The sequence below is a fragment of the Electrona antarctica genome (assembly GCF_951216825.1).
Source record: "Electrona antarctica genome assembly, chromosome: 21".
In the NCBI taxonomy this organism is placed as follows: domain Eukaryota; kingdom Metazoa; phylum Chordata; class Actinopteri; order Myctophiformes; family Myctophidae; genus Electrona; species Electrona antarctica.
Window position 1 is genome coordinate 33,380,009 of NC_136802.1, and position 18,920 is coordinate 33,398,928.

Below are 18,920 nucleotides of genomic sequence, written 5' to 3' on the forward strand. Positions count from 1 at the left end.
ATACTTAATGTATGTGTCGTATGTGCCCTATAGACATTTTGACCATTTGAAAATAGCCGATCTACATGCTCACAAGCTTGTACATCTGCTATTAAAAATACAAAATAAAACGTATACATTTGAAAACCTGAAATGGGACATTCTGAATATGAGTATATACTTTCTACTTTTGGTACTTTACGTACATTTTGATGCCAATACTTTTGTGCTTTTACTGGTGTGTCTGACTGTTGGTATGACTAACTAAACACATGCACCCGTGGCGTCTGGGTCTGTGGGAGTGTTACTGGTCTGAGGAGGCTCTTCAGTCTCTGGACTGGTGACGTCTGGGTCTGTGGGAGTGTTGCTGGTCTGAGGAGGCTCTTCAGTCTCTGGACTGGTGACGTCTGGGTCTGTGGGAGTCTTACTGGTCTGAGGAGGCTCTTCAGCGAAGGCTTTCTCCAGAACCTTTAGGACGGACCTGCAGCGGAACACGTCCTTGAAACCCTGACTGAACACGTACAGCAGCGGGTTCAGGCTGCTGTTGAGAAGAGCCAGGGTGAAGGTTATGGGTAACCCGAAGAGGAGCACAAGATACAGTGTGACACTGCGCTCTATCAGACCTGTCCCATAACACAGATCAATCAGCCGTATGATGTGGAAGGGGATCCAGCACAGGAAGAACGCGGCGATAACAGTTGCTATGATTTTGAAGGAGCGACCTGCCAGCGGGCGGTTATTCCTGAGCCGGTAGATGATGACGGAATAGCAGGAGACGATGACGGAGAAAGGAACCACGAATCCTGCAAGGAATTTAGTTATGTGCAGGGCCCCAAATCGAAAATTATGCAACTCTTTGTTGAGTGCATATTTGTTGATGCACAAGACCTTACCATCAATGGGCCATGTGACCCTAAAGATGAAGTAAGGGATGCTCAGAGCCAAGGCCAGAACCCAGACTGACCCAGGAGGCCTTTCTGACGGTGTGGTATCCACTGCGGCGAGCCCACAGTGGACACACCACACCAACACATCTGTCCACACTGATGACCGCAAGGGTGAAGATACTGGCGTACATGTTCATGTGGAAAACCATATTGTCCATCTTGCACATGAACCAGCCAAAAGGCCAGTGTCTGTCCAGAGCTATACGTGATCTTCAGCGGCAGGAAGGCTGTAACCAGGAAGTCGGCCACAGCGAGGTTGAGGTACCAGACGGTGCTGACGGTTTTCTTCATCCTGAAGCCCGTCGCCCAGATGACCACACCGTTCCCCAACACGCCAAGCACACACACCACGATGACCATGGACATGATGGTGGTGGATTTGTTGATTTTATCCCAGTAGTCAGATCCTTCATCCTCCTCATCCTCATAGTAGTATGAGTCATTGTCATTGTCATATTCTCCATCGTCCTGAAACCTACAAATAATAAAACAATGAATATAAGGTCATGGTTTGTTTTAACACGCCACGTATTATTATTACACTGACTGACTATTAAAGGCTTCATATTAATACTTTTCTTTTCTTTTTTAGGGGCACTAGCCCATCCTATATTCAGCTATAGTGTAGATTTATAGGGCGCTAGCCCCTCCTATATTCAGCTGTAGTGTAGATTTATATAGGGCACTAGCCCCTCCAATATTCAGCTATAGTGTAGATTTATAGGGCGCTAGCCCCTCCTATATTGAGCTATAGTGTAGATTTATAGGGCGCTAGCCCCTCCTATGTTCAGCTATTAGTGTAGATTTTCGTCCTACACAAACATTGAATTCCCATTGACAACAAATTGAGAATTTACGTCATAGTGTCTGAGCAAATAAACATCTTGCGCCACCCTATCCCTAAACTTATTTACCATTTTTTACTATTTTCAAAAACCTTTAAAAATAGTTCAACTACATCATCTACATCGGCACGGTGTGAGCTTAAGTATTTAAAAAGATTTTTCGAAAAATCACACCCGTGTGAACTGAGTGGTGCAAGGTCTTATATAGCCTGATCAGCTGTGGTCTGACGTAATGTCAGTGACCATAGTAACCATGCTCATTCTTTTGGGCCCCATGTACAGGTACACACAAACACGGATACAAACAAAGCTGGTTGTTGGAGTGGTTTGCACCACTCAAAAAATGGCAAATACATTTCGGGATAAGGGGTTTTAATTTTAATGCCATCATGATGATTCAACACTTTCCACACTTTCCACGGTACGCACGTGCACGCACGCACACATACGCACGCACACACGCACGCACGCACGCACGCACGCACACACACACACACACACACACACTGGGCACTAGGGACATGTGGCGAGTGAGGTTTTATCTTTATTTACTCTTGTTCACCATGTCCGATCGGCCCCAACTCCTAGTTAATAGTATTATTACATTATATATTACATTACATTATATATAGTACTATTATTAGTAGTACTATTTGTTCATTAACACTTTCCCCGGCAGCATTAACAATAATACATTTAATAATAATACATTTTACTTATAACGCACTTTACATTTGAAGCAAATCTCAAAGTGCTACAGGCAGAAATATTTAAAAGAAAAATAAGAATAAAAACAGTTAAGACATTCTGTGGACACCTAAGCAGCTAAAAGGTTAAAAGAAGCACACGGGTCAGCTTAAAAGTCCAACTAGGCAAATGCCTTGCTAAAAAGGAAAGTCTTTAGTCCCTTTTTAAAAACATCCACGGACTGTGGTGCTCTCAGGTGGTCTGGGAGGGCGTTCCACAGCCGAGGAGCAGCTGAGCAGAAGGCCCGGTCCCCCATGGTGCGGAGTTTGTCTTTGTGCTTTTGAGTGTGTTTGATGTACCAGAGCGGAGGGAGCGGGTGGAGGCTGGGGGTTCAATGAGTTCCTTTAATTAGGGGGGGGGGGGCGTTGCTGTGGATGCACTGATGGGTGAGGAGGCAGACCTTGTGTACACACACTTGACCTTGCATTAATTTGTTAATTCACCCATACACCGCCAGAATAGTAAATAAACTTCATTGTACTTAATGTGACCTGACTTTCTCCTAGTATTATGGTGTCTGTGATGTTTGGGAGTAATGTAAATATGTTTTGTTTGTGTGTCGCGACTCGGCCTGTTGTAGCGCCACCATGGTAGCCTGACACTCATTTCGTTTCACTTCATTATTCAGACCTAAAGCCCTCCCCACGGCAGCAGTTTCTGGGGTGGGCGTTGTCAAAGTGGCAGTCTTTGGTGATTGGTTCATACCAACCAATCAGAATAGTAGGAAAGCAGATGACGTTGTTGTCAATCATTCATGAGGCTAGGGCTAACCCGTTTGCTAACCAAACAAACACAGCCAACGAGCGCTACTAGCATGTAAACAAAAGCGGTAAAATATGTCTGATGATAAAGTTTATAAAACCTGTCGTTTCTGTAAAGAAACTATTTATCATACGCCGATTTAATAGCCAGATTGATACGGTCGTGAGTCACCGCAGTGGGCGCAGCCATGTTTGTTGTCTGACGCTGTTGAGTGACGGGGCTGATGGCCAATCAGCTCATTCAGCTGCTGCAATCGGATTTTCGAACGGCACTGACGCCGCCGTAGGCAGAGTCACCAGACCTGAATCGTCAGAACATATAGCGATTCAGGGCTGGAGCCAGGCTACCACCATGATGCTGATTTGAAAACTGACAAGTGGCATTTCTTCCTCAGACTAGTGGGAATATGCATGCACAGTTTCACCACAATCGGACGCTGCGTTGTAAAAAACGGGCTACTCCTGAAAACTTTAGAAGCCAATCGTAGCCAATCAGGATGGATTATGAGAAATCAAACAAACCCGTCTTGATGTACCGATTTGCGTGAAATTTGGATAAAATCTGAAGGAGATATTAGAAAATGTGTTTTACATATGTCTGCCTCCTGGTGGCACTATAAAGCAGATGTGAAAAATTCCAGGCAAAGGTTTTTCCTTGGCCTCTAGGGAGTGTGCAAACTGTGCATACAAAGCTTTACACAGATGTGCAGTTACAGGTGAAAACACTAATCGGCCAGTTGTAGCGCCACCGTGAGGTTGAGTTGAAAATGTTCCTGTGGAATGTCTTCCTCGGCCTAGTGGGAATGTGCGTGCACGATTTCACGGAAATCGCACGATGTGTTCATGATTTGCGGCATTTTGTTTGAAACTGAGCACTCCTGCGAACTTTGGAAGCCAATATTAGCCAATCAGGATGGAGTCTGAAAAATCTGAAAGACCCATTTCGTTGAATGGCTCTAGAGAGACGGTGTACCCATTTGCGTGATGTTTGGGCAAAATCTGTAGGTGTACTGTCCAAAAAATGGTTTTGCACAAAGCGGCCTCCTGGTGGCGCTATAAGAGGCCAATGTGAAAACCTTGGGGCAGAGGTTCAGCTGTGGCATCCAGGGAGTGTGTGTGCAGAGTATGGCTGCGATCAAGGCAACGGTGCCGGAGATTAGCTGTCCACAGACGGACGGACGGACGGACAGACAGACACACACAAACACACAAACAGACGGACGGACGGAGTGCAAAACATACTCTCTCCCCATGCCTTCGGCCTGGTGGAGACGATAATATGGCCATGTAATCCTAATGTGAAAAGATTCGATGCATTTCATTATACATCATATGTATGTCTATAATAATGATGTTTTGGTCATTTTTTATATATTACACACACACTTTAGCCCTAGGGCTTCATGGGCTCATGCTAAACCACTTATCCCTAGACTACTTTGGCATTTATTTTTTATTTTTTTACTATTTTGAAAAACATTGAATAGTTCAACTAGCTGATCTACATCGACACGTTGTGAGCTTGTAGATCGGCTATTTTAACTATTCAACAATGTTTTCCAAAATAGTAAAAAAAAAAAAAAAAAAAAGGAAAGTAGTCTAGGGGTTTAAGTAAAAGTATCAATACTGCAATGTAGAAATGTAGTAAAAGTCCGGAATTCACATTGCAGTATTGATGTACTTTTACTTAGGTTATGTAATTATTTTCCCACCGCTGTATTCTAGAGACCCCCCAGAGGGCGGAGCAGGTGCATAATGATAGACTGTGTACTGAGGTGGGGAGGCGAGGGGAGGTCCCATTACTGTAAATGGGGGGGTGTGCAGTTAATGAAGTATAAAATGCTAACAGGTGGAGCCGACGGATATAATATACCCGGAGGCCTGATTTCCCATTTTCACTGTCTCTCTCCCCCGCGTACATCCGATCCCCCCCACCCCCTCCCCTCCCCTTCGTATCTCTGTCTCTCCATCTCCAACCTGTCAGCTGGGCTTACAGTTATATCCCTTCTCCATCCATCCATCCATCCTCTCCGTCGAAGGGATCAATATCTGTATTTCTACCAATCTCCTTTTCTACCATCAATGCCCGCTGCTCTTTCAAATCAAGTCTTTTTCTTCCATTCGAGCCCCACCTTCTCACTCCGTGGCAATGGTAGTATAGGAGAGCATTGTGCCTAGAGTGTGTGTGCGGCAGTGGGGGGTATCATTAGCCTGACAATCGGGGGCCCTCCTAAACACACGCGCGTGCGTGCACGCTCAGGGCTTGGCTAGAGGTAAATGTCACGGCTCCAACAGCGCGAGGAAGTAGATTTTTCCCTTTTATTTCATCTCTCTCTCTCTCTCTCTCTCTCTCTCTCTCTCTCTCTCTCTCTCTCTCTCTCTCTCTCTCTCTCTCTCTCTCTCTCTCTCTCTCTCTCTCTCTCTCTCTCTCTCTCTCTCTCTCTCTCTCTCTCTCTCTCTCTCTCTCTCTCTCTCTCTCTCTCTCTCTCTCGCCCGCTCTTCCTCTGCTCTCTAGCCTCTACATTATTGAAAAGGCCACGCAGCGGGGCATGCTGGGAGGCAGCCTTTCGTTTGGTCCCTATGGGGGAGGGAGGGATCAGGATGGTTGATGAGGTGAGGCGCTTCCCGCAGAGCCACGCAGCATAAAGATGTCCTGATTAAAATCGCCCACTTCATCATCTCATCATCCTCTTTCACATAATATTCACAGAGCTCCGTCCTGAGGTGGGATTATTATATATCGTCCCTCTCAGGTGGCACGTCCAAAAACCGCTGCAAGAATCTGTTGTTTAGTCACAAGCTCTTGTTAATACTTTTCTTTGGTTAAATTATGTATTCCAAATCACAGACCGACTGAACCACTTTCAACCTATAGTGTCCCTGCGATGGGTATGCCATTGTATACAGGCAAATATACAATATAAATATACAACAAATATATATACCTGGTTTGATCCATGGTTACGGGTATAGAACATACAGAGAGCTACTTCAGTTCCCTCTTAACGATTCCCATTCCTTAATGCAGGGGTTCTCAACGTTTTTGGCCGGGGACCCCCGAAAATGCTTTGGCAACGTTTCGGGACCCCCGCCCCGCCCCCTCCCGACCCCCAATATAAATTGACTGCTACAATAACCTTAATAACAGAGACAATACACCATAAATAAATACTGAAACCAGATATAATCATTAGGGAAGGTGTATGCATGTACTGTGTGTACTATATGTAAACTCTTCATTTCCATTTTCCAGCCATTCAGTTGCATAAAAAAAGAAAACAAATATTTTTTTAAAAAATAATAATTTGGGGACCCCCCAAAATAATTTGGCGACCCCCCGAGGGGTCGCAACCCACGGGTTGAGAACCCCTGCCTTAATGGATCCCTTTAACGATTCCTATAGGGCAGTGGTTCCCAAACTGTGGTGCGTGCACCCCTTGTGGTGCACGAGCACCTTCTAGGGGGTGCGCGACATGAACAGTCTAATGGTGGTGCTATGGTTTTATTTTAAATATATTAAGATATTATTCCAATATATGGCAAGTAATGCAGAATACTGTATAGCCTATGCTGCATATATTATGCCATATTCAGGTTCATATATGTGGATAAAAAGGATTTTACGGGGGCCAGTTTCGAATTGCAGCCATCCGTAGGTGCCCTTTGAGAGCGGTTTTGAAGGAGTCACGGGATTTGCATGTCTTAATGACTGTTGGTAGGGCGTTCCACATTTTGGTGGCATAGGAGCGAAAATAATTTAGTCCCTTGTTTGTGCCGAATCTGGGTTGTACATGGTTCGTTGCACTCCCTCTGGTGTTGTGGGTGTGGACTTCGTTAACATTAAGGAAGTATCTAGACAGGTACATGGGTATCTTGGTGGAGTATCGACCCAATACGACTGTTTCTCTCTATTTTATAAAGGCAGCTTATTATGCATGTCTGATAAAGAGAAATATAAAAAAATATACATTTTCTTGTTATTGTAATTATTTAATTGTGATACTACTGTATGTAATGTACTTAATTGCATATAAACCTGCTTCCTAGAATATTTAATGACCTGAACATGAACAATGAGGGCATGGGGGAATGAGGAACAACAGAACATGTCTAGGAATATGTAAAGTAACATGCAAGGTTTGATACGCATTGTCGATTTTATTTATTTTTTCTTTTTCATGTTTGTTTGTACTGTGTTTGTCTTTTGCCATTGTTTTCACTGTTTATTTATGTGTTCAAAAAAGTAATACAAATTCTAAGTGATAAAAAAAAAAACCTGCTTCCTAGTAATTTAGAGCTGATTGCATCCACAGCTGAGTCCTCACGCATAATTTATGCTCTGTAGAAAACAGCAGTTCATCGCAAACTTTTGATAGTTGATGATTTGTTTGTTTTGTTTTAGTTTTTTAATAGGTGCTCTTGTCTGCAATTGTAAGAAACATCATAATTCATATTGTTATGCAATGATGTTTTCAAATAAACTTGAACTTGTTGATCAGCTATTTCTTTTTTTTTAGCAGGCTTTGTGTAGATTAAAATGCATTCGGTAAAAGCAGGACAGGGACCCAAGTAATAGATCTCAAGAATATGGAGCAGTTTATAAGTTCTGTAAAAAATGCTGCACAGAATGGATTCTGGATTCCGCGGTAATACTAAGTGCCTTATGAATTTTAGTCTTAATATTTTATCGCATTCTGGACGGGAACCCCTTTTGGTGTTTTAACTAAGCATTGTTATACTTTAGCTATTGAAAAATAGCAGATCTACAAGCTCATAGCGCGCCACCGAGTGGCGCGCTACGAGCTTGTAGGTCTGCTATTTTTGAAAAATCGTAAAAATGCGGCACAAATCTTTGAATATATATTCTTGCAGAGCGAACGTTTTTTTTTTATTTCGACGTCGGGCCTAAATGGGTTATACATTTTTGGCACGCTGGGAGACGATCAATTATAGGGCTTATTAGGAGGCAACTTCAAAATCCCAGTTTATGTACGCACAGACAAAACCTGTCACAGGGCCATTTCCTATCCTAAGTCATAGTGTCTCTGCCAGTGTTCATTTCGCCGACTAAAACCATGACAAGAAATGTTTGTCGACTACCTAAAATCAAGCTATAAACTATCACTAAATAAATATATTAGACAATTTCATCAACAAATAAAAACTAGGCTCAAATGTTAGGGAGGACGAGTGGAGGAGAGATCCAGTAGAACGAGTCATTTTATGTTTGGTGGTGGTGGTGGGTGTTGCGCTCTGAAAATAGCCGATCTACAAGCTGACAAAGGGTTGCTTGTGAGCTTGTAGATCTGTGTTGTCGGTGCAATGCCACGTATAAATCAGACCAGGGGTCCATTTTACACTCTCAAGAGTTAAAGATCAAATAAGGGTCTTCGGGCGGGGGTCTGTGGCCAGAATCACTAGTGACTGTCCAGTGACATATGAAGAGCAAGATGGTTGCATGGTCGCCATCATGTGAAACTGGTCATTTGAGATGAGTGGGAGAAACAGAGAAACAACAGTGAGTGCGTGCGTGCGTGCGTGCGTGCGTGCGTGCGTGCGTGCGTGCGTGCGTGCGTGCGTGCGTGCGTGCGCCTGAGCCTGAGCCTGTCAGGCATATAGTATTCAGTGGTCTGTGTCTCATCCAACCCTCATTGCACATGTGCATGACCCATGACACGGACATGACTGCACATAGCTTCATGCTTGGCCTAGTCAATGGATGATGTCTTTGATCTATACTCAAATAATACATTGACACTGTGATTGTGGGTATACTATACATGCAGCAGTGGAGAGTCAAATTAGGTTGATGCCAAGAAAAGACAGAGAGAGAGAGAGAGAGAGAGACAGAGAGAGAGAGAGGGGGAAAGGGAGGGGGGGAATTGACTGAAGGTTGACAGTCACAGAATGTTACCAGGGTGTGGAATCAGCCCGACATGACATCTAGCCTGTGGTGGAAAGTACAAGTACATTTACTTACATAGCATTGTGTACACTTGAATAACATTTTGAGATATACCATACTTTTACTTTACTGGAGTATTTCCAATTTCCAATACTTTTTTATTTAGAAATTCTACTCCCACTATATCTCGGATCATGCATCTAATGTGTGTGTGTGACTGTGTGCGTGCGTGCGTGCGTGCGTGCGTGCGTGCGTGCGTGCGTGCGTGCGTGCGTGCATGTGTGCGTGCGTGCGTCTCTCTGTCTATTCCTGGCCTTGAAACACTTCAACAAGGGTCTTATAAGCTGTTATTATATATCAGATTCAGCACAGGACACAAACCATGACAACGTTACAGGGCTTCAAATTAAACCCATGCTTCGTTAGGTTTTCCGCTATAGTCCAGTTCCTCAGTATGAACCGCCAGTGTTATATCATGTATTTAAGCCAAGCACAGTGCACACTAGCAAATAGACATATTTGGTTATTGTTATTTTCAAAAGAGATATTAAGGTATAAGGTATAGACGAATCCAGAAACGGGTCTCATGGTCGCAGCTTACGTATTTCCTGTAGGCGGAGCTGACGTAGCTGTGGGTAAACCTGCACGTCTTCTACTACATTGAATGGTAGAGTGACTGATGTTGGTCTGCTCAAACATTACTCCTTTACCTGCTTTTTACTAACACTAACATTACAAAGATGCCCAGAACATCTCGATGAACCTGTGTTGTTTATGGCTACTAACAGTATAGTGGCAACATTAAAAAAAAAAAAAAAACGGAATGTCAAAATATCCAGCGGTGGCTGAGACCAGAGCCATAGAGTAATGGTTGAGACAAAGCAGTGAAAGGTCCTGAAAGATACATAAAGTCAGTCTTACCCAATACCCAATCTTTCTGTTTTATGAACACAAGGCTGGCAGGCTGCTGTATTTTATACCTCATACTAAGCATTTAAAGTATGAGGTATAAAGTACAGCAACCATTACTCAATGGCTCTGGTCTCATCTTTTTTTTTTAATGTTGCCACTACTGTTGGAGCAGCCATAAACTACACAGGTTCATCTCGATGTTCTGGGCATCTTTGTAATGTTAGTGTTAGTAAAAAGCAGGTAAAAGAGTAACGTTTGAGGCAGACTAACATCAGTCACTCTGCCGTTCACTATAGTAGAAGAGGTGCGCCTGGTGAGGGTTTAAACCCCGCAGCTACGTCGAGTCCGCCTACAGGAAATACGTAAGCTGCGACCATGAGACCCGTTTCTGGATTCGTCTATTGGTATAGAAGGGGACAAATCTATAAGCACATTTCATGATATTGCTTTTCTGCAAATGTCTGCATTTCTTAGCCGAAATAATCCATCCATTTTGCTTTCTTTGCTTGTAGATCAACATCTGTGGCTGTCTTTTTCATTTCACCATCGCATCTATCACCAGAGGGGTATAGTCAATGTCATAGTCATATTCAGTATAATTCTCACTCCAAAGTACAATACTGGCATTTTTGTTTGGGCTTAAAAAAAATGCCCTTCTCGATTTCATCAGTGAAGTATAATACCTTTCACTCGCACTAATACATAACCCTTATCATTTTCATGCACGCAGGTGTGATTTTTCGGATTGTTTCACAATATGTGAATTTGATTAATTATTAAATCATTATTTTGAAAAAGAACACTGTCAAGGCCATATCATTCTTATCTTGAAACTGTCATTAAGACATGTGAATCCCTTGACTCCTTTCTCCTTCAAAAGCACTCTCAAAGCAAAGGGCACCTATACGGACGGCTGCAATTCGAACCCGGCCCCCGTAAAATCTGAATCCCCCACCCCTTTTCCCCTCACTGTATAGTTTCCCCCCCCTTTTTACCTATTTTTATGATGATTGTGTTTTTGGTTATGTAGAAGTGTATATTTGTACGTCGTTCTGATTAATTGAAAATGGTGGACCCTATTGTAAGCAAGTGCAATGCTTCATGGTGTCGTCCACAGTTAACAGTTTTTGTATTGAGTTGTGCTTGAAATGTACTGTAATCCTGCAAACTGTAAATAAATACTTCAATCAATCAATCAAAGACATTGTCCACTTTCAAATAAAAGTCGATAAGAGAGCTGAGCCAGAAAGCAAAGCTTTCTGTCTACCGAGCAATCTTTGTTCCTACTCTCACCTATGGTCTTGAAGTGTGTGTGGGTAATGACCGAAAGAATAAGGTTGTGGATACAAGCGGCCGAAATGAGTTTTCTCAGACGGGTGGCTGGCATCTAGCTCCCTTAGAGATAGGGTGAGAAGTTCGGTCACCGGATGGATGCATAACTTTAACTTCATTTTGGACTCATTTTAAACCTTTAGCCTATACCAATCTTTATCGATGCAGTATTCCACAATTGTAGATACAGACATGTTCAAATTCAGGATGGATTGGAAACCATTTTCTTTAATGTTTTGTTTTAACACTTAAAAAACATCAAAACATACTGTAAGCCTGCATGTGCCACAGACATTTCCTGTGTTTCACTAGGGCAGGGGGTGGGCAACTTTAGATGGGTCAATTTGGTTCCAAACTATCAGTTAGCTGGGGATCCCCTGGAACTCCCTCAAGGACCCCTGGGGGTCCCCGGACCACACTTTGGGAACCACTGGTGTAACATAAAAAAGGCAGTAACATTTAAATACTATAAATTTAGACTGAAGAATTTAAAGTGGGTCATGTTTGCAAAACAATAATATATCAGTATTTTGATATTAACCTGCAGGCCACATTAAGTGAAGGTGGGGGCCGCATGTGGCCCCCGGGCCACCAGTTGCCGGGTAACGTGCCATGATACAGTCAGGTGGACCACATGTTGATCTCAGCCAACAATTTACAATTTACAATTTAGGCATTTAGCAGACGCTCTTAATCCAGAGCGACTTACATTAAGCAAGAACAAAAAGCATGGGAATAGCTTTTTGCTCTGCGTCTCCTAACAATCCTGGGTCTGAGACTCACAGTTGTCCACACAGGCTACGCATGGCTAATGCTCAGTGGTGGAAAAAGTACTCGCATGTTTTACTTAAGTAAAAGTATCAATAGTGCAATACTTTAATTGTTACAAGTAAAAGTCCAGAATTCAAATTGTAGGCTAAGGCCTCACTCACACGGTCACAACAGATTGCTGTATGCTTGTTGTATACAAAGGGTGTGACACAGCTTACCCCAATGCATTTCCAATGGGAGTCACATGGTTTGACACAACATTTGTGTTGTATGAGGGGGAGGGGCGCAGTCGAAACACAGCCGAAAGCCATACAACAGCTTGTAGTACAAACCATGTGACTTCCATTGGAAATGCATTGGGGCGGCCATGACACTCACAGCATTCATACAACAAGCATGCAGCAATGCTGCAAAGGTCTGAGTGAGGCCTTAGTACAAAAGTATTGGTATCACAAAGTACTTACCAAAAGTATGTGCACTGTATATGTCCCATTTCAAGTTGTGTAAAAGTATTTTGAAAATAGCAGATCTACTCGCATCGTGCCACATTGTGAGCTTGTAGATCGAATGGCCGAAATGTGTACTGTACCTATAGGGATCAAGTGGTTAATGTGTACTGTGTACAGGGGCGGCGGTGGTTCAGGGGTAGAGTGCCTGGATGGTAACCGCAAGGTTGCCAGTTCAAACCCGGGCTCCCCCAGAGTTACTGTCGAAGTGTCCTTGAGCAAGACACTGAACCCCTAATTGCTCCCGATGTGCTATAGGTGCCTTGCATGGTTTCCGCTGCCATCGGTGTATGAATGTGTGTGTGAATGGGTGAATGTAATGCACAATCTCTGTAAAGCGCCTTGGATAAAGGCGCTATATAAATGCACCATTTACCATTTTACTGTATACCTATAGGGATCAAGTGGTTAATGTGTACTGTATACCTATAGGGATCAAGTGGTTAATGTATTTCAAAAATAATAATAATCAAAATCTACAAAGTTTACTAAAGTTTTCAAATACATGTAGTGAAGTAAAAATATTCGGATCTGAGATGTGTAGTGGATTAAAAGTAAAAGCATTGAAAATGGGAAATAATCGAGTAAAGTATACAAATACATACAAATTGTACTCAAGTACGGTAAGTACAGTACTTGTTTAAATGTACTTGGCTACTTTACACCACTGCTAAGGCCTCACTCACACGGTCGCAACAGATTGCTGTAATGCTTGTTGTATACAAAGGGTGTGACACAGCTTGCCCCAATGCATTTCCAATGGGAGTCACATGGTTTGACACAACATTTGTGTTGTATTGAGCGGGAGGGGCACTACAAACCATGTGACTTCCATTGGAAATGCATTGGGGCGGCCATGACACTCACAACATTCATACAACAAGCATGCATGTTTTAAAGGTCTGAGTGAGGCCTATGCTGGAATGTGCCGTTGCTTGACCTAAACATACTCTGACAGAAGTTCTCATGGTACCCACAGGCTCATGTGCTTGGGTTGTGCACTCAACTGTGTCTTGGCTTTGCCAGAAAGCTTCCGGCTTCAGACACTGGATTTTATATAAATGCATTTTAGTGGGCACTTTTTCTTTTCTTTACTTTTTTTTTTTTTTTCCGGGTACACCCCTAGACCGGACAACATGCATCAGCGGTTCCCAAAACCTTTCTGGATGGTAGCCCATGCACTTACTTGAAAATCTCAAAAGCAGCCCACTCATCAGACCACTTGAACCCCATTATTTTGGGGGGGGAACATTAGCCAAAGAAATAGCAGGTCTACAAAGCGCACAACGTGTGGCTATTTACCTCAGAATAAGGAAGCTGCAGGGGGTTCATGTGGCCGAAGGAAAGGTGACAAACTGACAACATGACAGCAGATAAAGGTATCAAAGCCAGAAAGCCAACAACTCTGTCAGCAGCATTCACACATACTGTTCTCTCCCCGTCAGTCTTTCTTGTCCCCTTGAAGACAGCTGGACTGATGGATGCCCTTGCAAACTTGAAGAAGGGTAACTCTCTAAATTCCCATGAGGACACAAACGTCTCTCTCTCTATTTGCAAGTGATAATTGCAATGTGAACGCAAGCACGCAGTATATCAAGTCAGCTCGCATGCAATCTAAAGTACTGTGGCAGTGGTTATTATGATGGTGACCCCAGTGGCACACACTGCCACGCTGTTTTGACAGGAGAGAAGAGACTGCGGAGAGGAAGATTGATGGCAGAGTGATATTGTTGAAACAGATGACAATAACAATGAGCCACACATGATCGACAGTCACACAAGACAGAGATGGGTGTCTTCTTGTGGAGCTGTGGGCCAATGAAATTTCCACTGTGTACATATACCCAATATGAATATTACTACGGAAAGAAGTTCTTGACTGACGGATGGATACCACACTGTATAGGATGTGACACTCTACGGCCTATAGGTCTGATGGGATGTCTGCATTCTATTTCGGGGTCTGCCAAGATTTGCATTGGGTTATTCATATCTATTTTTTACATTTTGAGTAAATTGTTATATACATTATTGAAATGGTTCTATAGGCTACAGTTGCTGCCGGTGCAATGCACCAACCTCACAGAGGCAAATTCATTATACATATACGTGGAAATAGAAAAATAAATAAAAATAAACAAAAGTCTCCTTATACGTTTTATGCTTTATTTAACCCGTTCCCTCACATTTCTGATCATGTCGTAAAAACAATACCACGGCTGAACTTATTTTACATGTACAAAAAAAAAGGCTTGCAGGTTCATGCTCTCTACGTTGCTTACATCACAGGTTTTATATATTTAGTTACAGTGGCAGATCTTGTTAGTCTCTTCCCCCCGATTTATATTGTAAAATCAATGTTAATGTAACTCTGAGAGTGTACAAACCATTTGGTTCCATCTGTACTCTCTCAGAGTTACAGACCCATAAGGGTCCATTTAGTTCCAAACTATCATTTAGCTGGGGACCCCCTGGAACTCCCTCAAGGACCCCTGGGGGTCCCCGGACCCCATTTGGGAACCACTGGTGTAACATATTGTATTTCACAGGTTCTGGGTGTGTTTCCATCAGTGGTGTAAATTAACCAAGTACATTTACTTAAGTACAATGTTATGGTACTGTATGTATTTCACATTTTAAGTATAGTTACTATAGTTACTTTGTAGATTTTGATTATTATTAAAAAACATACACATTAACCACTTCAGCCCATATGGACATTTCAGCCTTTTTAAAATAGCAGATCTACAAGCTCACAATGTGTCGCATCACGGCGATCTGCAAGCTCACAATGCGTTGCGATGGGACACATTGTGAGCTTGTAGATCTGCTATTTTCAAAAGATTTGAAAACTTGTGAAATGGGACAATATCTGCGTAATGAGTACATCCTACTTTTGGTGCTTTAAACTAAAGCATTGGTTTAAAGTAACCTTTTTATTCTTAAGTACCGCCATTTGGCTCTCCAAGTACCACCATAATAACTGATGTTAAAATACAGGAGCGTATAATGTGCCCTATTTGTTCCATTCCTATAAGCCAATAATGCTGCTGCTCTGACAAAACTCTGTCTAATCACTATAATCAGCACAACTGATGATGTTTATAATGTTAATCCGTTCTCAAATCTTCTAATAACGGCTAGAATGAATAGCAGGGGGCACTCTATATCCTTTATACCTCTATGCATGTAACGGCTTTCAGCGTTTTGTTGTACGTTAATGCTTTGGAGATATGCAGAGCACAAGAAACTAACATGATTTGAATGGGTATACGCTTCAGAAAACACATTAACCAAAAAATTTAAAAAACACAATTTTGTGGGGAGCTTTAATAATGAATTGCATTTTTATAGTGCTTTTCCAAGTGCTCAAAGTGCTTTACAATGGTTCATTCATTCATACATTGGGAGGTGAACAGTCAACACCAGCGTCCTCACTCCCCACATTCACACACCAATGGTGGCAAGCTCACACCGACCAACTCATTGGAGGCAATGTAGGGTTCAGTGTCTTGCCCAAGGACACTTCGACATATGGACAGGAGGAGGAGCCGGGATTCGAACCGCCGACCTTGGGATCATTGGACGACCTGCTCTACCTCCTCAGCCACAGCCGCCCTACATGCTTTAATATGGTGAACAAAAGCAAGGGCTCGCAACTCACTTTGTATAATGCTCCAGGTTAGTTTATTCACAATCACAGCAGGCAGGACATACAACGTTTTGACCCGTATTGGTCTTTCTCAAGTATATGAGCTTTAATATGGTGACATTATTTTCTGGGCTCGCTAACTTGGTATATTGTAAAACATCTCCAAAGTCATAATACATGTGTTTTCAAGGTCACAGTGAAAAAGGCAGGCTAATAGTTATGGCGGTTGTATAGTTGGACAGATACAGATGTATATTATGTGACCCGTGATTAACAACTGGCTGCACGCTCTCCATGCAAACAGCTTAAGTAATTGCTATAATCTGTGAGCATGTGCATGTGTGTGCGTGCGTGTGCATGCACACATGCTTTTGCTTGTGGGTGTACTGTACATACCGTATTACACATGCATATCCTGGGCACTAAGTGTGTGTGTGGGTGCGAATGTGCGTGCATGCGTGCATGTCCACATGTGAATTAAACTGGCTACCACACAGCACCACAGCAGTCATAGCAACATGACGTAGGCCTATTCAAATCCCTGTTGCCTTTAAATGCAAATGCTACATGGACGACAACATCAAACTTGGACCATGAATTTAGTGTAGTTCATAAGAATTGCAAATATCTGCCTCGTGGATTAAAGCGAAATATAATCTCACGACTGAAAAGAAGGTTGTTATGTCCTATTATGCGATTTGTGAAACAGTGTGACAGGAGCCCTCCACACACTAGCGTGGTTTCCGACTAACACAAAAGTGTGATGTTTTAGTGGTATACTGTTCTGCTGTTCCACATACTGTCAACCGGGTGAAGAAATCACCGATTGAGGCTTTAACCGTATTGCTTTGATGAAATCCCAGATCATTGCAGCTTCATGGAAGATGCTTCTGAACATTATTGCTAGTTATTGCTAGTTTAAAAATAATAACCGGCAATAGCCGATTGTATAGATCGGCTATTTTTGCCCCCGCGACCCGACTACGGATAAGCGGTTGAAGATGGATGGACGGATGGAACATGCTTGAAATCCGAATGACATGAAATCGTGGCGACTGAGAACTTTAATCCATGCACTCACAGCCTTCTTCCCGTCCCTCTGCGATACACAGCACTCTCCTTTTCACTTTCAATTAGGCCTATACTTCATTTTTAGCCCTGCTTGCGGCAGGGCTCCAAGGACGACAATGTAGGCCGGTCCGGCCCGGCCGGTCCGGCCCGGCTGGTCCTTCAACACTTCCGTCCCAAAGAAAACAAACACTATACTGGCTGGACTGCTTGGAGGATGAGCCATACTGATTTGGGTGACCCCATGACTATTCCTCTTGCGCAGTGGTTCCCAAAGTGGGGTCCGGGGACCCCCAGGGGTACCTGAGGGAGTTCCAGGGGGTCCCCAGCTAAATGATAGTGTTGAACCAAATGTACCCTTATGGGTCTGTAACTCCGAGAGTGTACAAATGGAACCAAATGGACCCGTTAGCGTCCATTTGGTTCTCAGAGTTAAATGAACATTGATTTTACTATATAAATTGGGGTCCCAGAAATAGAAATGCCATTAAATGGCTAATGCATGTCAAACTGGGGGGGGGGTCCTTGAAATTAAACGGGTTGAGAATCATGCACTGCTAGAGCTGTAAAAACCTTCTCTTATGGGGGTCCCTGGCATGATCTCTTCAAATGGGGGGTCCGCGGTATAATTAGTGTCATTTTGGGGGTCCTTGTTTGGGAAGTTTGGGAACCACTGCTCTAGCGCCACCCTTAGGACAACATTTTCGGGAGCAATCGTGCTCCCCAGAATAAGAACCGTAACCATTTTATGTGGCCCTTCTTTGATCTTTCCTCTAGTGCCAAACTCAGGCCAAAATGTAAACTTCGCTCTATAGTGCTTTCCTCTCTAGTGCTTGTAGATCTGTGATTTTCAAAAGATTTTTTTATACATTTGAAAACGTGAAATGGGACATTCTGCACAATGAGCACTTTTACTTTCGGTACTTTAAGTACATTTTGATGCCAATAGTTTTGTTCTTTTACTCAAGTACATTTTGAATTCCGGACTTTTACTTCATTATTTTTCTACTAGGTCCGTACATATACGTACCCCGCCACTAGGGGACGCCATGGGACCTTATCAGCCAGGTCCGTATATACGGACCCCAACGTATCTATCAAGATGTTCCATGTTCCATTATTATAGTTAATAATGGAACATCATTCACGAACAACCAATGAACAAAATAAGCGATCACAGACTCCCGCGTGTTACTGGCTGATACAGACAATAAGCCTGAACTACTTCAACATATTGCAACATTGATACTTTTACTTAAGAAACAATTTGAGTACTGTTCCACCACTGCGGTTCAGTGTGATGAGGGATAGCCTATACATGCCGGAAAAAGCAAGTCGACAAAGGGTTTAAACGCATTACTGCTGCATGGGAACTCAGCTGCAGTTGATCGAGTTAACCACGGCTTGATTGAAACGAGCCACGTCTGCCTCAACCCTGAATGAATATGGACATTATGCTTTCTCATCTGCAACGGGCGGTCTGCGGTGTGTGTGT

General features: G+C 43.0%; 1 pseudogene across 1 annotated transcript in view; it reads right to left on the bottom strand.

The window, feature by feature from the left end:
* Nucleotides 1-243: 243 nt before the first annotated feature.
* Nucleotides 244-18,920, bottom strand: part of LOC306914341 (chemerin-like receptor 1) — a 122,517-nt pseudogene continuing 103,840 nt past the window's right edge. Inside the window, exon 4 of the transcript in view lies at nucleotides 244-1,401. The product of the transcript in view is annotated as a chemerin-like receptor 1 (transcript). The remainder of the gene's footprint in view (nucleotides 1,402-18,920) is intronic.